The following is a 17,015-nucleotide window of genomic DNA, read 5'->3' on the forward strand; positions in this document are numbered from 1 at the left end:
TGAAGCTCAACGCAAGCTCGAGGAACAGCACCTCATCTTTCCTTTAGGTACTTTACAGCCTTCTAGACTCAACATCAAGTTCAACAATTTCAGACCATAACCTCTGACCATACTTTGTTCCCTTTCCTCCCTTTTTTTTTACAAATCCCCCGCTTTTTATTTTTCTCTGTTTCCCGTGGCAGCTGGTAATTATTCCACTATATCTAGACTCAGCTTTTGTTTCCTAGCTTGTACCATTACCATCTCAATTTGGCCCATCGTCCCTTTTGTCTCTCGAATCTCTCCTGCCTTCCACCCTATCACAGACCTTCCCTTTTGCTCTTTCCTCCCCTCCCCCTTTCAGGGCCCCAGCACTTCCTTAATATTCGGTTACATTTCAAACTATTGCCAGTTCTGACTCGGGTCACAGACCCGAAATGTGAACTCTGTTTCTCTCCACAGATGCTGCCTGACCCGCTGAGATTTCCAGCATTTTGTTTTTAGCCCGGTTTATATTGCCACTCTGCCCTCCCGCCAAACTGGTTAAGATGGCCACTTCCACTCTGCCCTGCGCAAACTGCTCCTCTTCCCACCCCTCCAAGTTCATGAGTGGCTCCATCCCCTGCCCCTCTCACTTAATCCTAGAATTCTCCTTCCCTCCCCAACTTCTCCCCTCTTCCCCAAAACTCTGCGCCAAACTTGTCCCCAGAAGTTACATTGGTTGATGCAGGAAGTGGAGAGAGAGCAGGGGAGATTCCCCGCTCCAGGGGATTGGCTGACAGCGGAGTATAAGAGGCCGCTCTCGGGGCTGTTTGTTCCTTTTGGCTGCGGGCGTCTCCCCTCAGTGGGAGGACGGTTCCAGCCCTTCTCGCTTTTTTCCCCCTAAGGTAAGAGCGCTGATCCTTGGTACCGGAGCTTCCCCGACTCTCAGAGAGTTTCTCAGTCTCTTCCTCTATTTCTCACGCACGTAGACTCTCCGGGTCAAAGTTCTGGAGAGAGGGGGTTCTCCCGATCGCCCACCGCTGTCTCATTTCTCTCTCTCACTCTTTACTTTCTCTTTCTCTCTCTCTCTCTCTTCTCTCTTGTATCAAAGCTGCTAAATGTTGAAAGCAGCGCACTTGTCCTGTTGGTTGTTTCCCTGCCATGGAGAGCAAACAGAAATGGGGCAATGGTCGTGATGACTCTTGTCAACTGGGGCTAAAATGTCCTTTAAAACTTTTACGCCTGGTAAAAGCAGGTGCATAGCCTACTTTAACCAGCGTAAGAGTTTTAAAACATATAGTTAAAAAAAATTTAAATAGACTTTTATCTTTAAACCCCTGTCCACTAAAGTAAGTTTTTCTTTTAAACCCTATTAAAACACTTTTTAAAAAAAAAAATTATTTCTAAAACTTTCATTTCAATTTAATTTTAAATGTGAGTTTTTAAAAAAAATATTTTTTTCTCGTTGATTGCAATGTGAACTCTGAGATAGGGAGTTCCCATTACTATCGATGCGAATACTGTACCGAGATTGGTTGTCCAATCACGTGACTCCAGCCTCTGATGTGCGGGAAGAGAAGGTCTCCCACCGCAATCTCAGGCGCTCCTGGCACCACCAGCTACTTTCATAAAATATTATTTGGTTGGAGGCGTTCGTCAGAAGGAAGCCTCCGACCCGAATGATTGACCTGAAATTCTCCGGTGTTTCTCCTGATCTCCCTCCTGGTGCATCCCCCAGGGAAAGGGCTGAAAATGGTGCTCAGTTGAAGTTTGTTCGTGCCCCACACAGTCCAAACTGCCAGAGGTACAGCTCAGTCTCCGTGCAAGCCCTCCCCAGGGCTTGTCATGGCAAACTTACAAGAACTGAAGCTTGTCTGTAAACAAACTAAACCCACAGTAATCTTTTCTTTCGTCTTCCAGTAGATTAATAAACCACCAAAAATAAATCTCCCCAGCATGACCCTCACTAACCAGGAGCCCAGGTCATAGAATTGATAGTGTTATAACCCCCATCCAGAGAGACTTGCAGCACAGACTCCGATATCGACTCCGCCCTGAAATATGTGGACCAGTTTGCTGTCGTTCTGTGGTTTATAACTGCACACCATTAGGAGCCATGTCATTGCCTCACTGAGAATGCCAAGATCCATGGAGCCAGACTGCCTGCTGTTAGCTTGCGGGCAATCAACTGGGTTCAGTTTGATGCACATCTGCAAAAAACGTTCTCCTGCTGTGCGCAGTTCCCAAACCTTCACTTAGACCAGTGTTATACCATTCAAAAAAAAACCTGCATCTGTGCATGTTTTTTTATTTTGAACCATTCGTGTACTGTAGACTACTTTCAAGTAGCCAGGCTCTGTACAGCTGTTAATTGCATAGTATAGAAAGGCAGCAAAGATGACACTGGCTGTACTTTTCCATTTGAGCATGTGACTCACTTTCTTTCGTGTCACTTGACTGAAAAAAAATAACCTTTTTTAGATACTTCAATGTCCACAGTTGATGATGTGGGGGAGGAGGAGAGTAACCAATTGAAAAGCTTTTCCACTGGGGAATTTGGGATCGGTTAGATTAATGGTGAAGTGGCTGAAAATCCATCAAAGCTGGAGTGTGCTGATCTGGGGGTCTCTTAATCATCTTACCAATACTGGGTGTCCAGACCAAGGGCACCCACCTTTACCCAGAGGCACCTTGTCAGTCAGGGGTAGGGTTGCCAACCCTCCACCTGAAACCGATGATCTGGATGTTTATCTAATTGCTCTCTGTGGGAGCTTGCTGTCAGCAAATTAGCTATCACATTTCCTACATTACAACAGTGATTACGCTTCTAAAGTACTTCATTGGCTGGAAAGCGCTTTGGGACATTGAGATTGTGCAAAGCGTTATATAAATACAAGTCTTTCACTCGATTCCTGATCAATTTTCACTAAAGCAGTTCTTGTTTCTTTCCTTTCCCTAGGGACATCAATCGGTGACCCAGCTATCCTGCTTGTAGTAGTTCACTTTTATAGTTCACTCATAGTTCTATGGTGAGTACCTTTAATTTCAGTGTGGATCCAGCTAGCTTGAAATTAACAGATTATTTAGAGGGTTGGGGATGTTGCAACCTGAATAATAACCTTTTCTCAATTGTAAAAGTTCCCAGATTTTCAGAAGTGATTAATTTTCGTAGGAAGAATGCGGAGGGATGATGTAAACTAAATGGTACAATTTTACAGGAAATGAGAGCTGGGGTGTAGGTCCACATATCTTTTTGAAGGTAGCAAGGCAGGTTGAGATGGCTGTTAAAGCATATGGGATCCATGACTTTTATTTGTCATTGACCTAAAACTTCAATCATATAAGGGGTGAGAGAGAGTGGGATATTTGTGTTACACTGCACACAAACAAGGAGTTATTGGTAATGAGTTCCATGCCCTGGGGAATTGTATAATTATTTTGTTCCTGAAGGATTGTATGGTCTGTATATCACACTGACACATCCCTCCAAATCACACTGTTGGATGTTGCTAATTCAAGGCCCAGTCTGCTCTTCACCATTTATTCCAGGCAGTGTGTTAATTCCTATTAAAAAGATCTGCGTAAGTATCTAGTAGGAAATGGGATTGGATGTAGAAACATAGAAAATAGGTGCAGGAGTAGGCCATTCGGCCCTTCGAGCCTGCACCACCATTCAATAACATCATGGCTGATCATTCACCTCAGCACCCCTTTCCTGCTTTCTCTCCATACCCCTTGATCCCTTTAGTCATAAGGGCCATATCTAACTCCTTGAATATATCCAATGAACTGGCCTCAACAGTTCTCTGCAGTAGGGAATTCCACAGGTTAACAACTCTGAGTGAAGAAGTTTCTCCTCATCTCAGTCCTAAATGGCTTACCCCTTATCCTTAGACTGTGACCCCTGGTTCTAGACTCCCCCAACATCAAACACCCCAGAGGACACTGGTGCCTTTGCTGATTGGCCCAGTGGTCATAGAAACATAGAAAATAGGTGCAGGAGTAGGCCATTTGGCCCTTCGAGCCTGAACCGGCATTCAATGCGTTCATGGCTGAACATGCAACTTCAGTACTCTATTCCTGCTTTCTTGCCATACCCCTTGATCCCCCTAGTAGTAAGGACTACATCTAACTCCTTTTTGAATATATTTAGTGAATTGGCCTCAACAACTTTGTGGTAGAAAAATCCACAGGTTCACCACTCTCTGGGTGAAGAAGTTTCTCCTCATCTCGGTCCTAAATGGCTTGCCCCTTATCCTTAGACTGTGACCCCTGGTTCTGGACTTCCCCAACATTGGGAACATTCTTCCTGCATCTAACCTGTCTAAACCCATCAGAATTTTAAATGTTTCTGAGATTCCCCTCATTCTTCTGAACTCCAGTGAATACAAGCCCAGTTGATCCAGTCTTTCTTGATATGTCAGTCCTGCCATCCTGGGAATCAGTCTGGTCAGATGTCTGTGGAAGGGAGAAGGCAGTAGTTAAGTAGTTAGAATAGTGGGAGCTTTAGGCATCAGCTGGTATTGATGTCGAACTTGCCCTCGTGCTGTGATTGTTCATGGTCTGTGGAAGGAGCGAGTCTATTGGGTTGAGTAGCCTCTTCTCATTCCATGATGTTGTGTTTTGTTGTTGGCAGGAGGAGAGGAGAGTTCCTGTGCCCAAACCGCAGGAGCACTAGTGCCTTGTGCACTAGTGTGCAGAGTGGTGATTAGCATGAAACCAGACTGGAAGAGGAAGAACTGAGTATGCAAAAGCAATACAACAAATGACTGTGCAACCAAAGCAAGAAGCAACAACAACTGAGCAACCAAAGCAATAAATAAATCTAAAGAAACAAACGACTATACAACTGAATTAACTACACATGACTGACTTAAAAATATAATAAAACGTTGAAACTACTTTTTTTTTCTGTTTATTTTCGTTTATTTTCTAAATGATTTTATTGTCGCTTCACGTTGACTCTGCATTGCTTGGTTAGCTGGGGCAAGGGGGCCCCAGCGATAAAGACAACCCCATGCAAATGCTGTACGCCTAATTTCTGTCTACATAAAACTGAAATAAAAAAAGCAAAACCTGGAATGAATAACCATTGTTTGGTGTCTTTTTTTGTGTTTCCAATATATTTAGCTTCCAGTGATGTACATTAATCAAAAATAAAATGTTCCAATAACTCTTTTTCCAACACTTTTTTAACCTCCATTTTGCCCTCCCAAGTCACACCACTCTGACTGGAACATTTAATCAGCCATTCCTTCATCACTGGGTTAAAATCCTGGAACACCCTACCTAACAATCTTGTAGGAGGACCTTCACCACACAGACTGAAAAGACGCAGGGCAAGGAATAGCTGGGTCACTTACATATAAAAATGTATTAGAAAAGGGAATAGTGCAAGAAGCGTGCTGGCCAGCTAAAGTGATTCCTATATTTTCAAAAAAGGCGATCAAACAAGTCCAGGGAACTATAGACCAGTTAGCTTACCAACGGTGGTAGGAAAGGTAATGGAATATTTACTCAGAGTTCATTTCAAAAACATCCAGGAACCGAAAATACAATAACGAGTAGTCAGCACGGCTTTCAAATGGGTAGGTCAAGCTTGACCAAACTTAATGAATTATTTGAAGAAATAAAGAGTAGGTGAGGGTAATGTAGTGGATGTAACATTTGGATTTTCAAAAGGCCTCTGATAAGGTACCTTTGAAGACTAATGACCAAGGTCAGAACATGTGGAGTCAGGGGACAAGTAGCAGAATGGTTAGCAAGCTGGCAAAACAGAAAACCGTCGGGGTTAAGGATAGCTACTCAAGACTGTCACAAGGTGGGAAGTGTGTTCCATAAAGATTGGTGCTGGGACCACTGTTCACAATTTACATTAACAATTTGGACTAGGGAATTGGAAGTAAATTTCAAAATCAGCAGGTGACAATAAATTGGTGGTGTAGTTGACACAAAGGAAGAACGTGACAAAATATGAGTATTAATTTGTAGAATGGGTGTGTAATTGGCAAATGAATTTCAATGTAGGTATGTGTGAGATGGTGTATTTTGGTAGGCAGAATAAAGAGGCCACATACTGCTTGAATAATATGAGTAAATGGGGTAGATGAGCATAGCGATCATGGGGTACACATTCATCATGGGTTTAAAAATAGCATCGCAGGTTTAATAAGCCCATAAAAAAGACAAATCAAGCACTGGGATTCATTTCTATAGGGATAGAATTGAAAAGCAGATAAGTTACGTTAAACTTGTACCGAACCTTGTTTAGACCACATCATCATAGGCAGTCTCTTGAAATCGAGGAAGACTTGCTTTGACTCTCAAAGTAAGTTCTTAGGTGACTGAACAGTCCAATATGGGAATTACCGTCCCTGTCACAGGTGGGACAGACAGTCGTTGGAGGAAAGGGTGGGTGGGACAGGTTTGCCTCATGCTCCTTCCGCTGCATGCTCTCAGCGACGAGACTTGTGCTCAGCACCCTCCCGGATGCACTTCCTCCACTTAGGGCGGTCTTTGGCCAGGGACTTCCAGGTCTCGGTGGGGATTTGCATTTTATCAAGGAGGCTTTGAGGGTGCCCTTGAAATGTTTCCTCTGCCCACCTTGGGCTCGCTTGCTGTGTAGGAGTTCCGAGTAGAGCGCATGCTTTGGGAGTCTTGTGTCAGGCATGCAAACAATGTGGCCTGCCCAACAGAGCTGGTCGAGTGTGGTCAGTGCTTCGATGCTGGGGATGTTGGCCTGATCGAGGGGCGTCAGTTCGAGCAGCGCGGGTGCGTTGTGAGGCCTATAAAGGCCCAACGTCGGAGGAGGAGCGGCAGTTCGAGCAGCACGAGTCCGGGGTGCGTGGAGAGGCCTGTAAAGGCCCAACGTCGGAGAAGAGCGGCAGTTCGAGCAGCAAGAGTCCGGGGTGCGTGGTGAGGCCTATAAAGGCCCAACGTTGGAGGAGGAGCGGCAGTTCGAGCAGCAAGAGTCCGGGGTGCGTGGTGAGGCCTATAAAGGCCCAGCTTGTACAGCTCCAGCCGGGAGAAAAGGCAAAAAAGAAGTAGAAAGGATTCAAAAGGTGACGTCACAGCCAAAGAGGTAAGTGATTTGCTGGTGATTGGTGAGTAGCTTTTCTTTTTCTTTTTTATATCAGTAAGTAAGCCGTTAACATTGTTGTCTTTTTCTTTTTTATATCAGTAAGTAACCTGTTAACATTGTTGTCGCCAAATTAAGCGTATCTAAGGGTTAATCATGGCAGGAGAGCTCGGTCACATGATATGCTCCTCCTGTAGCATGTGAGAACTCAGGGACACTTCCGGTGTCCCTGACGACTACGTGTGCAGGAAGTGTATCCGCCTCCAGCTCCTGACGGATCGCGTTGCGGATTTTGAGCTGAGGGTGGATTCACTCTGGAGCATCCACGATGCTGAGAATGATATGAGTAGCACGTGTAGCGAGTTGGTCTTACCGCAGGTGAAGGGTCCACAGCCAGATAGGGAATGGAAGACCAGCAGGAAGAGCAGTGCAAGGAAGGTAGTGCATGGGTCCCCTGCGGTCATCCCCCTGCAAAACAGATACACTGCTTTGAGTACTGTTGAGGGGGATGACTCATCAGGGGAGGGCAGCAGCAGCCAAGTTCATGGCACCATGGCTGGCTCTATTGCACAGGAGGGCAGGAAAAAGAGTGGGAGAGCGATAGTGGGAGGGGATTCAATTGTAAGGGGAATAGATAGGCGTTTCTGCGGCCGCAACCGAGACTCCAGGATGGTATGTTGCCTCCCTGGTACAAGGGTCAAGAATGTCTCGGAGCGGGTGCAGGACATTCTGAAAAGGGAGGGAGTAAAGCCAGTTGTCATGGTGCACATTGGTACCAACAACATAGGTAAAAAAAGGGATGAGGTCCTACGAGACGAATTTAAGGAGCTAGGAGCTAAATTAAAAGGTAGGACCTTAAAGGCACTGGTAGCAATCTCGGGATTGCTACCAGTGCCACGTGCTAGTCAGAGTAGGAATCGCAGGATAGCGCAGATGTATACGTGGCTTGAGCAATGGTGCAGCAGGGAGGGATTCAAATTCCTGGGGCATTGGAACCGGTTCTGGGGGAGGTGGGACCAGTACAAACCGGACGGTCTGCACCTGGGCAGGACCGGAACCAATGTCCTAGGGGGAGTGTTTGCTAGTTCTGTTGGGGAGGAGTTAAACTAATATGGCAGGGGGATGGGAACCAATGCAGTGAGACAGAGGGAAACAAAATGGAGACAGAAGCAAAAGACAGAAATGAGATGAGTAAAAGTGGAGGGCAGAGAAACCCAAGGCAAAAAGGGCCAATGTAAAGCAAAATTTTAAAGAGTCAAAGTGTCATAAAAAGGCAAGCCTGAAAGCTCGGTGCCTCAATGCGAGGAATATTCGGAACCCAGGAGAGGGCTCTGAGCTAGTTAGAGTGGGTGAGAGCGCAGATGAACAGGACCCCAAGAAAGAATGCAAAAGGCAGGATGCAACAGAGCAGAGTAGCACTGGGGTAAGTGTAAACCACATGGTGATAGGAAGGGACAATATGTATGAATATAAAGGGGCTGCAGGAGAGGTCAAAACTAAAAATCATGGTTTAAAAACTAGTATTAAAACACTTCACCTAAAAGCACGCAACATTCGAAATAAAGTAAATGAGTTGACGGCACAAATCATTACAAATGGGTATGATTTGGTGGTCATTACAGAAACGTTGTTGCAGGGTGGCCAAGACTGGGAATTAAACATACATTCGGATTCGGAAGGATAGACAAGAAGGGAAAGGAGGTGGGGTAGCTCTGTTAATAAAGGATGATATCAGGGCAGTTGTGAGAGATGATATTGGCTCTAATGAACAAAATGTTGAATCATTGTGGGTGGAGATTAGAGATAGTAAGGGGAAAAAGTCACTGGTGGGCGTAGTTTATAGGCCCCCAAATAATAACTTCACGGTGGGGTGGACAATAATCAAGGGAATGATAGAGGCATGTGAAAAAGGAATGGCAGTAATCATGGGGGATTTTAACCTACACATCGATTGGTCAAATCAAATCGCACGGGGTAGCCTGGAGGAGGAATTCATAGAATGCATACGGGATTGTTTCTTAGAACAGTATGTTACAGAACCTACAAGGGATCAAGCTATCTTAGATCTGGTCCTGTGTAATGAGACAGGAATAATAAACGATCTCCTAGAAAAAGATCCTCTCGGAATGAGTGATCACAGTATGGTTGAATTTGCAATACAGATTGAGGATGAGGAAGTAGTGTCTCAAACGAGCGTACTATGCTTAAACAAAGGGGACTACAGTGGGATGAGGGCAGAGTTGGCTAAAGTAGACTGGGAACACAGACTAAACGGTGGCACAATTGAGGAACAGTGGAGCACTTTTAAGGAGCTCTTTCATAGTGCTCAACAAAAATATATTCCAGTGAAAAAGAAGGGTGGTACGAGAAGGGATAACCAGCCGTGGATAACCAAGGAAATAAAGGAGAGTATCAAATTAAAAACCAATGCGTATAAGGTGGGAAACTAGAAGATTGGGAAAATTTTAAACAACAGCAAAGAATGCCTAAGAAAGCAATAAAGAAATGAAAGATAGATTACGAAAGTAAATTTGCGCAAAACATAAAAACAGATAGTAAAAGCTTTTACCGATATATAAAATGGAAGAGAGTGACTAATGTAAATGTTGGTCCCGAAGAAGATGAGAAGGGGGATTTAATAATGGGAAATGTGGAAATGGCTGAGACCTGAAACAATTATTTTGCTTCGGTCTTCACAGTGGAAGACACAAAAACCATGCCAAAAATTGCTGGTCACAGGATGTGGGAAGGGAGGACCTTGAGATAATCACTATCACTAGCGGGGTAGTGCTGGACAGGCTAATGGGACTCAAGGTAGACAAGTCCCCTGGTCCTGATGAAATGCATCCCAGAGTATTAATAGAGATGGCGGAAGTTATAGCAGATGCATTCGTTATAATCTACCAAAATTCTCTGGATTCTGGGGAGGTACCAGCGGATTGGAAAGCAGCTAATGTAACGCCTCTGTTTAAAAAAGGGGGCAGACAAAAGGCAGGTAACATACTGTTAGTTTAACATCTGTAGTGGGGAAAATGCTTGAAGCTATCATTAAGTAAGAAATAGCGGGACATCTAGATAGGAATAGTGCAATCAAGCAGACGCAACATGGATTCATGAAGGGGAAATCATGTTTAACTAATTTACTGGAATTCTTTGAGGATATAACGAGCATGGTGGATAGAGGTGTACCGATGGATGTGGTGTATTTAGATTTCCAAAAGGCATTCGATAAGGTGCCACACAAAAGATTACTGCAAAAGATAAAGGTACGCAGAGTCAGAGGAAATGTATTAGCATGGATAGAGAATTGGCTGGCTAACAGAAAGCAGAGAGTCGGGATAAATGGGTCCTTTTCAGGTTGGAAATCGGTGGTTAGTGGTGTGCCACAGGGATCGGTGCTGGGACCACAACTGTTTACAATATACATAGATGACCTGGAAGAGGGGACAGAGTGTAGTGTAACAAAATTTGCAGATGACACAAAGATTAGTGGGAAAGCAGGTTGTGTCGAGGACACAGAGAGGCTGCAAAGAGATTTAGATAGGTTAAGCGAATGGGCTAAGGTTTGGCAGATGGAATACAATGTCGGAAAATGTGAGGTCATCCACCTTGGAAAAAAAACAGTAAAAGGGAATATTATTTGGACGGGGAGAAATTACAACATGCTGCGGTGCAGAGGGACCTGGGGGTCCTTGTGCATGAATCCCAAAAAGTTAGTTTGCAGGTGCAGCAGGTAATCAGGAAGGCGAATGGAATGTTGGCCTTCATTGCGAGAGGGATGGAGTACAAAAGCAGGGAGGACCTGCTGCAACTGTACAGGGTATTGGTGAGGCCGCACCTGGAGTACTGCGTGCAGTTTTGGTCACCTTACTTAAGGAAGGATATACTAGCTTTGGAGGGGGTACAGAGACGATTCACTAGGCTGATTCTGGAGATGAGGGGGTTACCTTATGATGATAGATTGAGTAGACTGGGTCTTTACTCATTGGAGTTCAGAAGGATGAGGGGTGATCTTATAGAAACATTTAAAAATGATAGACAAGATAGAGGCAGAGCGGTTGTTTCCACTGGTCGGGGAGACTAGAACTAGGGGGCACAGCCTCAAAATACGGGGGAGCCAATTTAAAACTGAGTTGAAAAGGAATTTCTTCTCCCAGAGGGTTGTGAATCTGTGGAATTCTCTGCCCAAGGAAGCAGTTGAGGCTAGCTCATTGAATGTATTCGAATCACAGATAGATAGATTTTTAACCAATAAGGGAATTAAGGGTTACAGGGAGCGGGTGGGTAAGTGGAGCTGAGTCCTCGGCCAGATCAGCCATGATCTTGTTGAGTGGCGGAGCAGGCTCGAGGGGCTAGATGGCCTACTCCTGTTCCTAATTCTTATGTTCTTATGTCCTCCCAGGGGATTTGCAGGACCTTGTGAAGATATCGTTGGTGGTATTTCTCCAGCGATTTGAGGCGTCTACTGTATATGGTCCACGTCTCTGAGCCATACAGGAGGGCAGGTATCACTACAGCCCTGTAGACCATGAGCTTGGTGGTAGATTTGAGGGCCTGATCTTCAAACACTCTTTTCCTCAGGGGCCAAAGGCTGCGCTGGCGCACTGGAGGCGGGTGTTGAACCTCATCGTCGCTGATAATAGGCTCCCGAGATATAGAAAGTGGTCCACATTGTCCAGGCTGAGCCGTGGACCTTGATGACTGGGTGGGCAATGCTATGTTGCGGGGTCAGGTTGGTGGAGGACCTTTGTCTTATGGATGTTTTCGTGTAAGACCACATTTGGAGTAGTGAGCAGTTCTGGTCTCCGTATTATAAAAAGGATATAGAGGCACTGGAGAAGGTACAAACAAATAAAGTTCACAAGGATGATACCAGAACTGAGAGGTTATACTTATCAGGAACAGCTGAACAGGCTGGGATCCTTTTCTCTATAAACGGAAAGGCTGAGTGGTGACCTGATAAATGTCTTTAAGATAATGAAAGGGTTTGATAGGGTAGATGTAGAGAAAATGTTTGCACTTGTAGGAGAATCAAAACTATAGGTCATAAATATAAGAAAGTCACGAACACATTCAATAGAGAATTCAAAAGAAACTTCTTTGCTCAATGAGTGGTTAGAATGTGGAACACACTACCACAGGGAGTGGTTGAGGCGAATAGCATAGTTACATTCAAGGGCAAGCTAGATAAATACATGAGGGAGAAAGGAATAAAAGTATGTGATGATAAGATTAAATGAAGAGGGATGGGAGGAGGTTTGTGTGGAACATAAGCACCAGCACATGCCTTCTGGGCCATATGGGAAAATGTGAGGTTATCCACTTGGTAGGAAGAATGAAAAGCAAATTATTATTTAAATGGAGAGGCTACAAAATACTGCATAATAGAGGGATCTGGGGGTCCTTGTACATGAAACACAAAAAGTTAGCATGCAGGTACAGCAAGGAAGTAGGAAAGCAAATGGAATGTTGGCCTTTATTGCCAGGGGGATGGAGTATAAAGATAGGGAAGTCTTGCTGCAACTGTACAGGGCGTTCGTAAGATTTAAATATTGATTTTTGTGTGGCTGAGGGAGTGGAAAGGACTGCTGGATAGGTGGAAGAAAGGTGAGAAGTGTGATTTTTGAACATTACCTGAGTGTGAATGGCGCAAGAGCGAGAAAGATGAACAAAGACTTTCCTCCATGTGGAAGTGGAGAAACTAGTGACTGTCATTGAGGAGAAATGGCTGGAGCTGGATACCAGCAAGAATGGTCCGTCAAAAGTGGCCCACCGAAGCTCCGCCCCCTCCCCCACCCTGCCCCAGGCTCTGCAGCGCCAGGCCAAGGGATCCGGACGACGAAGTGTAAGGTAAGTTTTTGGCGCTTTTTTTGCCCCAAAAAGTCAGCACCCCACCCCTAACTACGCCGCTCGAGGCGGCTGGGGAAATTTAGGCCCTTTAAGTGCACATCCAAGTATCTTTTAAATATGGTAAGGTGTTCCTGCCTCTACCACCCTTTCAGGCAGTGAGTTCCAGACCCCCACCACCCTCTGGGTGAAGAAATTTCCTTACATATCTTCTCTAAACCGCCCCCCAATTACCTTAAATCTATACCCCCTAATTATTGACCTTTTTGCCAAGGGAAACAGATCCTTCCTATCCACTCTATCCAGGCCCCTCATAATTTTATACACCTCAACCAGGTCTCCCCTCAGCCTCCTCTGTTCCAAAGAAAACAGACCCAGCATCTCTAATCTTTCTAGTCAGCACGGATTTCGAAAGGAAAGGCCAAGCTTGACCAACCTAATTGAATTATTTGAAGAGATAACAAAGACATGGGTAATGTAATAGGTGTAATATATTCGGATTTTCAAAAGGCCTTTGATAAGGTACCTCTGAAGACTAATGACTAAGGTCAGAGCATGTAGAGTCAGGGGACAAGTAGCAGAATGGTTAGCAAGCTGACTACAACATAGAAAAGTGAGGGTAAGGGTTAAGGGCAGCTACTCAGACTGGCAAAAGTTGGGAAGTCTGTTCCACAGAGATCGGTGCGAAGAATACTGTTATTCACAATTTACATTAACAATTTAGACTCAGGAATTGGAAGTACATCTCAAAATTTGCGGATAACACCTAATTATGAGGTGTAGTTAACACAAAGGGCTCAATTTTCTTTAGTGATTTGCGCCATTTTTTTGGTGTGCGCCGCTTTTTTTGGCCTAAGTTAAAAAATACAACTTTCCCCAATCAATGTGCGCCATTAGTTACGATTTTTTTAGGTTAGTTTTTTTTTCGAGGCATAGGGGGCATAACCTGCCACCTGGCCATTTAGGAAAATTTGGCCAGCTCCGATTTACTCCAATTCTTCTTAGGCCGGCTTATGTGGCCTCTGTAGAAAAACCTTCTGGTGAGTTAAGAAAATTGGCGCAGGTAAGTAAATCAATGCAGCAGATGCCCGGACAGCAGCAGCAGGAGAGGGAAGAGAGAGTGGGAGAGAGGGCGGGAGGGGAAGCCTTTTGGGCAAAGCTAGGAGTGGGGACCATGAGGGAGGAGGCCGTTCGGCCTGGGATAGGTGCGGGAACTGGAACCGGGAGGCCATTCGGCCTGGGATGGGTGCAGGGACCGGGACTGGCATCGGGAGGGGAGGGGGGGAAGGGGGGGACTTTAAATAATTTAATGGCGGTAAGTTGCTGCAATGTGTAATGTGCTTGTGCAGGTTGCTGTGAGCTGGCTGTATGTTTCACTTTCCAGCCTCAGCCCGCATTGTGTCCCTGGTTACCGTGGCAACCCGATCGTTTTGCCGCAGGTCTTGGGCTCCACCCCCAAAACTAAACGACAGGCTAGGCGGCGCCAAAATGAAGCATTCAAACGCGGAAACTTGGATGATTTTTTTTGGTGTACTTGTAGCCCCAAAAAGCAGGCGTAATTCTTCAAGTACGCCAAAAAACAGCTTTGGGGAAAATTAAGCCCAAAGGAAGTACGTGACAAAATATAAGAGGATATTAATAAACTTGTAGAATTTCAATGTGGATAAGTATGAGGTGGTGCATTTTAAATAAAGAGGCTTGAATAATAAGAGACTAAATGGAGTAGACGAGCAAAGGGATCGAGGGGTACACATTCACAAAATACTAAAAGTAGTGTCACAGGTTTAATAAGCCCATAAAAAAAGGCAAACCAAACACAGGGATTCATTTCTATAGGGATAGAATTGAAAAGCAGACAAGTTATGTTAAACTTGTCCTGAACCTTGGTCAGACCATACTTGAAGTACTGTGAGCAGTGCTGGTCTCCATATAAGGATATAGAGGCACTGGAGAAGGTAAAAATAAGGATGATATTAGAACTGAGAGGTTATACTTATCAGGAACGGCTGAAGAGGCTGGGGCTCTTCTCCCTAGAAACGAGAAGGCTGAGGGGTGACCTGATAAAGGACTTTAAGATAATGAAAGGGTTTGATAGGATAGATTTAGAGAAATTGTTTCCACTTGTGGGAGAATCCAAAAGTAGAGGTCATAAATATAAGAATGTCACTAACAGATCCAATAGGGAATTCAGGAGAAACTTCTTTACCGAGAGAGTGGTTAGAATACGGAACACGCTACCACAGGCAGGGAATCGCTGTGGCAAATAGCATAGGTACATTCAAGGGGAAGCTAGGTAAATATATGAGAGATAAGTAAATGCGCCGATAAGATTAAATGAAGAAGGGTGGGAGGAGGTTTGTGTGGAACATAAGCACCGGCATGGACCTGCTGGGCTGAATGGCCTGGTTATGTGCTGTAGACTCGATGTGATTACAGCGGTTCATGAAGACCCATCACCACCTTCTTATGGGCAACTAGGGATGAGCAATAAATACCAGCCATGCCAGCTACACTCAGATCCTGAGAAGTAATTAAAAAATTGACCATCCCCCAACCCCTTTCCACCCCGACCCTATCCTGAAGCTGCTGGGGTCAGATAACATAGTTGCTGTATCCTAGTCACATGGTTGCTGTGTGGTGCTGGGGTCTGGTCACATGGTTTCTAGAGTCTGGTCACATGGTTGCTGGGATCTGGTCACATGGTTGCTGGGGGTCTGGTCACATGGTTCCTAGGGTCTGGTCACATGGTTGCTTGGGTCTGGTCACATGGTTTCTAGAGTCTGGTCACATGGTTGCTGCGATCTGGTCACAAGTTTGCTGGGGTCTGGTCACATGGTTTCTAGGGTCTGGTCACATGGTTGCTTGGGTCTGGTCACATGGTGTCTAGAGTCTGGTCACATGGCTGCTAACCGCTTTCCCACTCCTCAATCCCCAATGGTTGTTCCTAATGTATGAACGGAGACAGTGAGTGTATTCTTCCTCCTCCACAACAAGTTGCATCGATTACAGTGGTCTTCACACAGAAAACTCTCCCAAGGTGCTTGAGGTATAATCAGACAAAAATGGATGCCAGTCCAAGCAAGGGGATATTATGAGGGAGTGACCAAAATCTTAGTTAGAGTGTGTTTTAAGGAGGGTCTTTAATGAGGAGAGGATGGTCGAGACACAAAGGGGTTTTACGCAATGTTTATCTGATCTGAAATGCACTGCTTGAATGGATGGTGGAAGCAGATTCAATAGTAACTTTCAAAAGGGAATTGTATAACTATTTGAAGGGTAAAAAAATCTAAAGTTGAAGCTCATGGAAGTGAAGGCAAATTATTGACCTGGTTTTAAATTGGCTGAGCAGCAGCAGACAGAGAGTAAGGTTAATGGGCAGGTACTCCAATTGGCAGGATGTGACCAGTGGTATTCCGCAAGGATCTGTGTTGGGATAGTATTAACAACAGAGATTGTATAACTATTTGAAGGGTAAAAAAATTACACGGCTATGGGGAAAGAGCATGGGAGTGGGACTAATGTTATGCTTCCATGTATAATGCTTACAATGCCGGCCCTCTTTGTGTCATCGGAAAACTTGGATATGTGGCTTTCTATCCCACCATCTCTGTTGTTAATACTATCCCAACACAGATCCTTGCGGAATACCACTGGTCACATCCTGACAATTGGAGTACCTGCCCATTAACCTTACTCTCTGTCTGCTGCTGCTCAGCCAATTTAAAACCAGGTCAATAATTTGCCTTCACTTCCATGAGCTTCAACTTTAGATAACAATCTCTTATGTAGGACTTTATCAAACACCTTCTGGAAGTCCATATAAATAACATCCATGGACATTCCCCTGTCCACTACTTTAGTCAACTCTTCAAAAAATTCAGTCAGGTTTATCAGGCCTCACCCTTTACAAATCCATGTTGGCTCTCTAGGATCAGCTGAACATTTTCATGATGTTCAGTCATTCTATCCTTAATTATGGACTCCAGTAATTTCCTGACAAAAGATATTAGGCTAACCGGTCTATAATTCCTTGGTTTCTCTTTCTTAAACAGTGCAACTTTCCAATCTATAGGACCAGTTCCCGAATCGAGAGAACTTTGGAAAAATAGTTTCCCACATTACAACAGTG

General features: G+C 44.7%; 1 long non-coding RNA gene across 1 annotated transcript; it reads left to right on the top strand.

Annotated features, from left to right (window-relative positions):
• Positions 1–750: 750 nt before the first annotated feature.
• Positions 751–5,050, top strand: LOC139277957 (uncharacterized). Its single transcript, XR_011596184.1, has 3 exons — positions 751–866; positions 2,921–2,990; positions 4,598–5,050. It is a non-coding gene; the product is annotated as an uncharacterized lncRNA (long non-coding RNA).
• Positions 5,051–17,015: the final 11,965 nt, after the last annotated feature.

This window comes from Pristiophorus japonicus, chromosome 13, assembly GCF_044704955.1.
Source record: "Pristiophorus japonicus isolate sPriJap1 chromosome 13, sPriJap1.hap1, whole genome shotgun sequence".
In the NCBI taxonomy this organism is placed as follows: domain Eukaryota; kingdom Metazoa; phylum Chordata; class Chondrichthyes; family Pristiophoridae; genus Pristiophorus; species Pristiophorus japonicus.